Genomic DNA, 10,632 nt, shown 5'->3' with positions numbered 1-10,632 from the left:
CAATTGTTTGACCCTTCACCCTTAAGACTGATTTTATCTGTCAACTACCCATTTAGAGGTTGTAATTAAAAATATATATATTTTGAAGCTATATAGAACATTTAAATCACACAAAGTCAAATATAAAAACACATTTTGAGGTTTGAGCATTAAAGAAAGACTGCTTAAATTTATCATGTGTTTTGTAACCACAAATATTACATAAATAGCATGAAAAAAAAACATATTCAGTCAGTTCAATTATTTCATATTTATTTATTTTCTCGGAACCAGTGGTTGTTGTTTCTCTATTTTAATCTTTAGCGTACCTTTACTTTTTCTTTCTTACCTGCACTTCTCACATGTTGCCAGTACTTTGTCTGGGCAAAGCTTCATTGTATGGGTGATTGATAGTGATAACATCACACTACAGGTAGAGAATGCTTATGCTGCGTTCCAGACAATTGGAATTTCTGATATTTCCACCTCAAACCCAAAAATAAATCTATAGAACGGCACTTGAAGTGGGACATGGGACCTCTGCACTCTCAGATCGATCAACCCTGGCTTTAGTGAGACGCTTCATTTTGAGTCACTCCCAAAATGCTTCCAGTGAGAATAGCACGGACAGAGGTGCTCTTCTTATAGGGAGATGTAAGGGTCTGTAATACCTCCAGTTGGAGAAAGCATAACGGCTAACAACATCCATTGACATCCATTAAAAAACTAGCCTCTTTCAACAAATTGACCAATCAAACAGGGTTTACAGAATTCCAGGCAATCAAATTACAGAGGCCAAGGAGCATTTCAGGCAATAAAACGAAAGGCAGAAAGATCAGACAATTAAATTGAAGACAGTCTGCAGGTGGGAGTAATGACTGACAGTGAGATGTTAGAAAGCAAACATAACAACGCCAAAAGTTTTACAAAAAAAGGACAGATGGTAAGATTACAGAGACGCAAACTACTTGTTTTTTGTGAGGTCTGCTGTTTTAAATGAAAACTTGGGTGGTTTGTCACAAAGTAATGTGTGTTTGACTTGACATGCTTAAAAAAACGTATACGTTTATATAAGGTAAAATATGAGAGTAGATGATGGATTTAATTTTACTGAAGAATTCAATTGATTGCAGAACTATTATCACAGGTAATGAAAGGACTATTTTGTTGGGTCAAATTTGTATATAACATTATTAAATCAGTTGTTCGGCAAAAGGTTTCTTCAGTAAATAAATATGTTGTACCGGCAATGTCCAAAAACTTTTTTTCCCCACTTCAAGCACTGCTCGGAACACTGTAAAAGTGAAAAAAATTGACAATAGAAGCAAGAAGCACTATAACAACATTTAATTTGTTGAAAATATAAAAGAAAATATGTAGATTGTCGATTGTTTATTTTTTTTAGTTCTGGTCTCACAGTTATGACACAGAGCAGATAAACAGATTCCTTCATTGATATATTCTTTACCTCCATGTTTTCCCCCATGATACAGCGCAAGGCAAATGCATACATTTTATAAGACAAGTTTTAGGGTAAGGCAACTATTTAGAAGCCTGGTCAGAGAGCTCAAATCTCAGAGAAACATTACTGCATTTATTATGTTGTACTGTACGCTACATAGTATAAATACAAATAGACTGTGATAGTATTTAGTCACAGTTTTATAATATTCTGTATTTACTGGATATTATTCTTTTCTATGAATTTTAAAGCTTCTTTTTTCCCAAAGTCAAACATTATGTTTTCACATTTAGCATTGCATTTGACAAAATTACTGGCACTTCTGGAAACATTTGCCAGAAAACATCTAGATAATTTTATTAAAATACTTACTGTATTTTACAAAAATACAAAGCGATTTACGCTTGCCAACAATGATGCTCCTTTACTTAATGTATGATTTTATCAGTCAAAGTGACGTGAATATAAACATTTAAAATAAACCTCTTAAGAAGAAAGTAATTGGTCTTCCGTGTCAGTTTACAGAAAGAACATTAACCTTTTGCTTTCCTGCTCTTCAAAGAATAGTGTACAAATCCTAGACAAGAGTATCTGAGACTGAACAATTACAAAAGGATTTCTAAAGACTTGGACCTCCATCTGGCTTAACAGTCAGGCAGAATAGAACCATTTCTACTTTCCCTAGGAGTGGGCGTCCTACAAAGATCAGTTCAATGGCATGACATAGAGTCAGACATGAGGCAAAAAAATGCTGCCTGCGGCTCTTACACAATTACTTCACTGTTTACAAATGTATTTATCAGTGATATGCACTGCAGAGTTGTTTTGTCCATGGTAACCTCCCTGAACAACAAATCTCCCTAACACGTTAAACCGAGGTTCTGACTCTCTGTGGTCATTTGAAAATCCCAAGATGTCCATAGAATAAGAGTAGGCATTCTGGCCAAAATTCGCCCATTCGTCTCTATACAGCATGGCTTCGTACCTCTGTCACTTCTCCACCAATAAGCTTGTGTGTGGTTGACATTCTGGCACAAAATGGCTGCCGTTGCATCATCCAGGTGGATGCTGCACATTTGTGGTGGTTGAGGAGATTAACCCCTCCATGTAAAGTGCTTTGAATGCCCAGAAAAGCACTATATAAATGTAACATATTATTATTATGTGCCTAGGAAACTAGCCTGCATATGGTGTAAGACATGCATTTTAAGTTGTAATTATGGATTTTCACAGTAAAATGTATTAGTGTTCCTCTAGCTCTGCTATTAGAGTACTGTGTTAGATTGCCGGGAACACACACTGTGATGGAAAGACGTTTTGGACAAAAGCACCTGCCAGATGCATATTTGTTAATATGCAATGATCATTAAAGTCTGATCCTAACAGTGAGGCTCTGCAGTTTATGTTTGTGAGCACAGAAAATTTTGTATTTGATTTCAGTCTGGAAAATGTAAGTGAAAACTAAGTTAGAACTGGTGGTGGTGGAGTTTATGCAGCATTATATTGTACACCATGACCTTATCAGTCCCATGTGTTTCCTTCTGCAATAACAGTGATATACCTCATTCCAAACAATTACATGCATGCAGTACATTTTTATGAGACATTCCTTTATTTAGCTCTTCAATTTTTGTTGCATAGCCTATTAAAGCACAGTTTTCTCAGACAAATACAATTAAGAAAACCAATGAAATCGTTTAATGGAGGACATCAATAAAGCAAACCTAAGAACATCAAATATGCTAGTATAAATATACTGCTGCGGCTGTGAGACATTTACATTTATTTGGCAGACACTTCTGTCCAAAGCAACTCGCAATGCATTCAAACTATACATTTTATCAATATGTGTTCTCTGGAAATCAGACCTTTGACACTTGTTGCTAACACCATGATGTTCAGGCACAGAAGACGTCTCTCTTTACATATAAAATGCTAACCCTTACCTAACCCTGCATTACATTACATAGAGTCCAAAAGCAATCCTTGTAAAATATGCTGCACAAGCTGTTAAGGTCGGGTATGAAAGATCAGGAATCATGTTAAAGATAAACATCAACTGCTCCTTTTAATGTTTTACAACCTTTGGCGAACTTTTCTCTAATGATAGACAGATAAACTTTGTTGAAAACAAAGAAAGATATTTGGATGAACGTTAGCAACGGAGATTTTTGGGGAATCATTGACTACCGTAGTAGAAAACAATCTTTTTTTGTTCTGTTAACCACAAAAAGAAAATATAAAAACATATTTGGAAGAATTTAGAAAAGCAAACAGTTCTGGGGCTCCTTAGACTGTTATTTTTTGGTATGACCCCATTAAACTTTTTTGTACAAAATTCAGATATCTAAAAGAGCATCCAGATTCTCCAGTATTGTTTTTTTATTTATCTAGCTTGTTGTCTTTTCCCCGAGTCTAGATATAGTCTACATACCTCCTCATTTATGTTACACAGGGCTCGACATTAACGCTTGTCCGCGACAAGTGAATGTTTTGTTTGGACAAGTGAGAGATAATTTTACTTGTCCTGCCCGACCGGACGAGTAACATATGTAGAATAATAATAATATGAGCATTAGACAGAGCTGCATGTTTGTGTAAAGTGCGTTTGTCGGGGTTGTGCTTGTTTGTGTGTGACAAAAAATGAAGACGATTTATACTTTTGCTACTACTGTTTGGCATGTACTACCAAACGTGAAACCTCTCTAGCACCAGTGCTATATGCAAAGAAAGTTCACTTACAGCCGTAACACTAATAATTATTACTGCTGGCTTTGTTTTATTGCAGTCACTGAGAATAGTGTTAGGCCTATAACAAAACTTCAGGTGGCCAAAGCGGACACTATTAAAATGCTTAGAAACCAATTTGACCAATCTAAATCAAGTAATTGTGATTGACAAATGTACAAGTCCGAAGGACAACCACATGACAATGCTTATTGTTAAGCCCTGTAAAATATATAATATTATACAAACTTTCAAAGTGAAATTAATGCTGATAATACATAACATTTACTTTGATGATAAGGAAAACAAGATTATCATATCATAAAATGTAGTCATTGATAATGTGGAGAATAACCGAGTGAGGTCTGTTATGATTGGTTGCTTCAGACTGCCTCACTCTTTACTCTGTGACCTCAGAATGGTTTTCTATTATTTTTCATTTCCACCTTTGTAGTGAACTCCAACTGCATTCCATTGCATCTCTGCCCCTGGTGTTTCAGTGTGTGATGAGTTTGATGGCTAAGGAAAGATGTTTAAGACGGACAAAAAAGTTCAGCTAGGCAGAGCCTCATCACATTGTTTGTTCCCTAAAAATCAAGTCTGACTGCATTTTCCCAGAATCAGGAGCACTCTCACACTTCAATAACGGATTGCTTTATTAACTGAACCCAATTAAATTCTGAATTCACCTGAAATTTATTTAAAATTGCAGTTTCTTATCGTTGCCATGTGTGCACAAGCGATTAGAGATGAATGACATGTCTATATTCATCTGTCTTCCTTTCTATCTTAATGTATTTTGTTTATAGACAGACAACCATATGTACTGTAGGTTTGAATGGATGTCATTTTTTTTCAGAACTGTCATACAAGTGACTGGTAAGCTGTTAATACGGCAGAAACAAAATGTAAAAGAGTATGATTTACTTGCATACCGCGTTAAGTCCCAGATGTTGGAACTTAAAGCAAAGCCCTACATCTGGAGTCTACATAGTGGCATTCAGAGTTTATTTTACTTCGATTCTTGTTGTAACATAAAATTAATTTGAATCTATAAAGTGTTTAAAGTTAACTTAGATAGTTGAGCAATAGAAATAGTGTGCTTTTATTTTCATGTACTACTACTATGTTCTTCTTGTGAGGAAATAAAAAAAGGACTAAAGTCGGAACCAAGGAGAGCGGTTTTGTCTGTACTCAGACAGTTAAGTAAGTGGAAAGCATTAATAGTCATGTCACTGCGGTATCACAACTGATATAATCGCTTGTAAAGTAACCCAAGTTTATGCGTTGCTCATCACCATGCGTGCTACAAACAGCTGACCAACTATCTACTTCCCTTCTGTTTTACCTCACACTGTACAGATACATGTGTGACCTGCATAAAAAACATGACAATGTTTTTATTGGGTAAATGTATGCCTTAATGAACCACACTGCCTATGCATGTTGGTCACCCTTCGTTATATAATCCTTGTATGTCGAATAAAGTTTTTCCACCTTTGTGGACAGGATCACAACGTTCGCATTACATTTATGCATTTGGCAGACACTTATCCGCATTGTATGAGACTCTGCATTCACTCTGCTAGTTTACAAAACAACAACGGTATCATTAACTGCCTTTGAATTATTTTTGGCCTCACATATAATTTCCTTTTTCTTAGAATCTACCTCCATGCAGGAATGAATGGTTCCTCCTCCTCCCTCCCCGTTGCACAGAGGGGGTCGGCGTAGACCCCACCCAACACCCTTGAATCCTGATTGAGCTCCTGAGACTGCAGTCGGCGCTGATGAATTGATGTTTCACAAGGAGACGCGTAGGCACGGTGCAGTGAGGTACACCCAGCTGTATGCTTTATGCAGGTCACAGACAAAAGAACGCTCCACGCAGGCATCAGGAATCTGATAATGGTCAGGAAGAAGTCGTCTCTGCAGGGATCCTGTAGAATTACTATCTCCTTTTATGAAGTGCTATGGAGAGGCATTTTTGATATGGCATAAAGGGCAAAGTCAAGTGCAAGGTGCAATGCACACTGCCTATGCATGTTGGTCACCCTTCGTTATATAATCCTTGTATGTCGAATAAAGTTTTTCCACCTTTGTGGACAGGATCACAACGTTCGCATTACATTTATGCATTTGGCAGACACTTATCCGCATTGTATGAGACTCTGCATTCACTCTGCTAGTTTACAAAACAACAACGGTATCATTAACTGCCTTTGAATTATTTTTGGCCTCACATATAATTTCCTTTTTCTTAGAATCTACCTCCATGCAGGAATGAATGGTTCCTCCTCCTCCCTCCCCGTTGCACAGAGGGGGTCGGCGTAGACCCCACCCAACACCCTTGAATCCTGATTGAGCTCCTGAGACTGCAGTCGGCGCTGATGAATTGATGTTTCACAAGGAGACGCGTAGGCACGGTGCAGTGAGGTACACCCAGCTGTATGCTTTATGCAGGTCACAGACAAAAGAACGCTCCACGCAGGCATCAGGAATCTGATAATGGTCAGGAAGAAGTCGTCTCTGCAGGGATCCTGTAGAATTACTATCTCCTTTTATGAAGTGCTATGGAGAGGCATTTTTGATATGGCATAAAGGGCAAAGTCAAGTGCAAGGTGCAATGCAAGGTGTGAACTTCCGAGCTACTTTTAACCAGGCTCTGACCGAGTAGAGATAAGACATGTGTTGAGGGGTAAGGTAGAACGGTATGTTGTTTAAAGAATATTTTGTTGGGATCACCTGCTTTTTTAGGCAGCGTCTTTTAAAGAGGTTTACGAAGAATTGTATAGATTACTTTGGTTTTTAGATAACAATAATGCACTAGGGGGCCTGATTAAATTATGTCTTTATCATGATTGACTCATATCCAATCAATTCTTGTGAGACCTGACCCCATCATAATGGAAATGTTAACAGTTATGCTTGGTAGAGTAGATTTAGTTTTTCTTTAACTGTGACAGGACACAACTTTAACCTGTTTGTTAAACCTGAACGCTTCATTATGTAAGAGATAGTTATGTATATTAAGTTGCATTTCTGTCAATAGATCCTCCAAAAAATGACACACGGCACTTGTAAGGTAAAGTTTGAAATAAAAGCGTTTAATAACTGTGACAGTTTTGTTTGTTGGCTTGGTAGTTATAAAGTGCTTGCAATGCTTTGGTGTTTTATCGCATTTTTTAGGCTCAGCTGTCTTCATGCAAAGTGCCTGTGCTCTGATGTTTTCAAGGTGCCATTTTTCATGTCATGCGTTTAGATCCCTGATGCAATGCATTATTTTATGTGCAGAGGTTACAGCCCTGATGTCACTGACATTTGCTCATTACGTGCCAATCAGACATTACCGAAGGCCTTGATTTGCCCGTCTTGTGACTGAGCACCTGTCATCGAGTGGCCATCTCTCACCCTACTTCCGCATGCTGCGCTGTGCCGCTGCCTGTCCAGTTTCTCATTATCTCCGTGCCCTTATACTGCCCACACGACTCTGTAAGTGGGTCAGTGCTGCCTACATTTGCCACAGTCCCACATTTCTATCCGCTCTCATTGATCAGCCAGGCTGCCATGCTAGGCTGTGACCCAGAAAGCCCTGCTGTGGACGTTCGCGCACTTCCCGAAGTTCAGAGAGGAAATGTGATGAGTTATGCACCATGTGTTTAGCAAATCATCCCTCAGTGTTACTGTTCTGGAATAACAGCGTTATTGCCAATGATTGCATCTGTACTTGCACAAGTATAAAAAAGACCATCTGTTCAATATCTGTATCTTCAAAGTTGTTTATTCGTTTTAATGATAAATTGATAAACGGCTGCTTTCCCTTTTACATGAGTACAGACTGGTTTAAAATCATATATGGCAGGGAAAAGATTATATTTGGAGTGTTTCATCCAGACTACATGAAGTATTTGCTGTAATTCAACACGTCCCCTTCATTTCACACCTAATTTTAGCAGAGAAAGGTATATCAAGATAATAAGCCCGTTTCCCACCGCATCTGCATATTACACATCCTGAGAGATTTGAATCGGATAAATTAGGGCATCTTTGATTCGACGGACACATCTGTCATTCATTAATGCTGTCACAAATTCTGGAGTATTCTGCCAGCTGAGGCTCTCCCAAGAGAAGATGTCTCTCTCTCTCTCTTTTACGGCGCTCCAGATAAAAACACAATTAAAACATTAGCTGAAACGTTCTGCTTAAAACATTTTATTTTTCCCTTAAACGAGCAGCGCAATTAGGAACACGAAAACTCTGCAATCCTGGCAGGAGCCATAATGGAAGCTGGCAGCTCAGTGACAAGGGTGATTATGAGAACTTTAATTGACAACCTGTCATCCTTCCACCACTTCCAACAGACGGCGGTGGGTGTTGTTTCATCATTTACAAACACTTAAGAATTCGAAAACATGTCCGGATCAAAGAGGAAGTGAACCGCCGTAACTCCGCAGCACGTATTAATCGCGTTCCCCATGCGGCCTGGATGACCTGCAGAAATGAAGCTAGGACAGCGGGATGCAGGCAATAAAAGCACACCATACCCAGCAGTTTTGAAATAGTGATGAGGTGCAGTACAGCAGGCTTAAGAGTAATATCCCCCTTGAAAGGGTCCATACATGCGCGGCCCTGTATAAGTAAACATCTGCAACCTGACGTGAAATTAAAAAATTCACCTCTCACTGTGACTTTAATTAAAAACACTCAAATCTACAATTACGCATGCAAGACAGCACTTTGGAAAAAAATATTTCCTGGTGGGTTTGTCTGTTACAGCGCAGTATTAGCATACTCTTATTTGTTTATTTTGTTTATTTTTCTGTTTAGCCCTGACGCGTGAACTCCATTACCTCTGATCGTTTGCGATAGCCCTCCTCGAAAGGTTTTCACCAAACTTTCATCAAAATGCAGAATACTCATTGGTGTGATGTACTGCAGACAACTATATACATGCATCCTTTTTCTTGTTATTTTAATATTCTTCAAAGATGATGCACTCCAGGCCCTTTGAACCCGCGTGGAAATATGATGTATTCAGAACGCACAAAACCGTTTTCTGTGGGATTGCTGGAGGACTCTTTTGAGGTTGGAGAAAAATAATAAAATCAATGGCTCTACATAAAAAAAATGTCTTCCAATAGTTTGAATTCTTTTGGCTTTATTCAAAAGCTAGATACTGTAGGTCCTTGGTTGTGTTTGCATATTAGCTGTTTAAGTGTTTGCTATGAGCCTTAAACATTGATTTAGAACTATATTTCTTTGATATTTCTTCACTCGTTTTAATCAATAGAGTTACGCTTTTTTACAGTGGATGGATACAAAGCAGAATGAGGAACAAGCATCATCTTGTTTTTTGAATTGTTCTGAAACCAGTTCTTTTGAAATGTGTAAACATGCAATTCTACTGACTGTTTGGTGCTTTTTATCTCTTTCCCTCCTACTTGGCTTTCTAAGCAACAACCTGTCCTGACTGACTTTCTGATGGTGAACCAGATCAGCCAAAACTTGTCAGAGTGGCGGGGCTCTCCAGAGGGAGCGCATTAGAATGCAAAATTGACTCCATCTGGGTTTGATTTGCAATGTAAATCCACTTTGTTGCAACATAGAAACATGACCGTGATCGCAGTTTGAGAAACTCTTTGTTGAAGTGCAGCCATGATCTCTCTCTCTCTCTCTCGACTTTCTTAATTCCAAGATTTTTTTTCTTGCGTCTTTTTTTCCCACCCAGATAAAAGTTAATTGAATTGGATCCTAATCTCTTCCGAGATTGTGTCAAGAGGAAAATAAATAATAAAAAAAGTTTAGAACGGGGGTACAGAAATCCCCTATCTCTCAATTTTTTGCCCTCTGGGATCTGGAGCAATCTCAAGGCTGTTTTTGACGATTAGGTCTTTGGTGTTCTCCGCTGAATGCCTCTGTTATCACGAATGCAAGGCCTTTTTCACCGCCTGCCTGTGGAGAGGAGAGCGAGACGGGGCCTGGTATGCCAGCATTCAGCTCGACTCTCTCTTCTCCTGGAGGGGCTGACATTGAGCTAGATTCAACAGATGACCCACACAATCACAGCAGCACCTGGAAACAAAATCGTCTCCCTTGGGCTCCAACCATCAAGGTGTGCACAGAGAGAAGTGTTTTAGAAGGCTGAAAAAGAAATCTTCTTTCTCTTTCAGAAGCATGTATCTTCTCGCCGCAGTTTATTCTGTTTACTGAGGTTGGGTATATGGATTGATGTGAAATGTTAATATCGCTAGCATCATCTACTGATGTCTAATGCATATTAGTGCATATGGCACCACGGGCCAGGAGAATATTTGAGACGTTTAATGCTAAGGTCAGAAAAGCATGTAAAATCCATGGGACCTTCTCTGCATTGAGCAGCAAAGTTCATGGAGAAATGTTGCTTGACAGTTAACGCATCCATGTAACGCTGAATTATTGATCAGCTTGAGCCTACCAGTGAAGCA

The 10,632-nt window shown here is 38.6% G+C and overlaps 1 long non-coding RNA gene across 1 annotated transcript; it reads right to left on the bottom strand.

Annotated features, from left to right (window-relative positions):
- Positions 1–1,311: 1,311 nt before the first annotated feature.
- LOC306907860 lies at positions 1,312–6,776 on the bottom strand. The gene is made up of 2 exons (XR_013787949.1): positions 5,840–6,776; positions 1,312–4,687 (listed from the first exon to the last, which is right to left on the bottom strand). It is a non-coding gene; the product is annotated as an uncharacterized lncRNA (long non-coding RNA).
- Between the last annotated feature and the right edge of the window lie 3,856 nt (positions 6,777–10,632).

The sequence above is a fragment of the Barbatula barbatula genome (assembly GCF_947034865.1).
Source record: "Barbatula barbatula genome assembly, chromosome: 18".
NCBI classification, from domain to species: Eukaryota; Metazoa; Chordata; class Actinopteri; order Cypriniformes; family Nemacheilidae; genus Barbatula; species Barbatula barbatula.
Note: the sequence above shows the minus strand (reverse complement) of the source record. Positions and strands in the feature narration are given on the sequence as shown.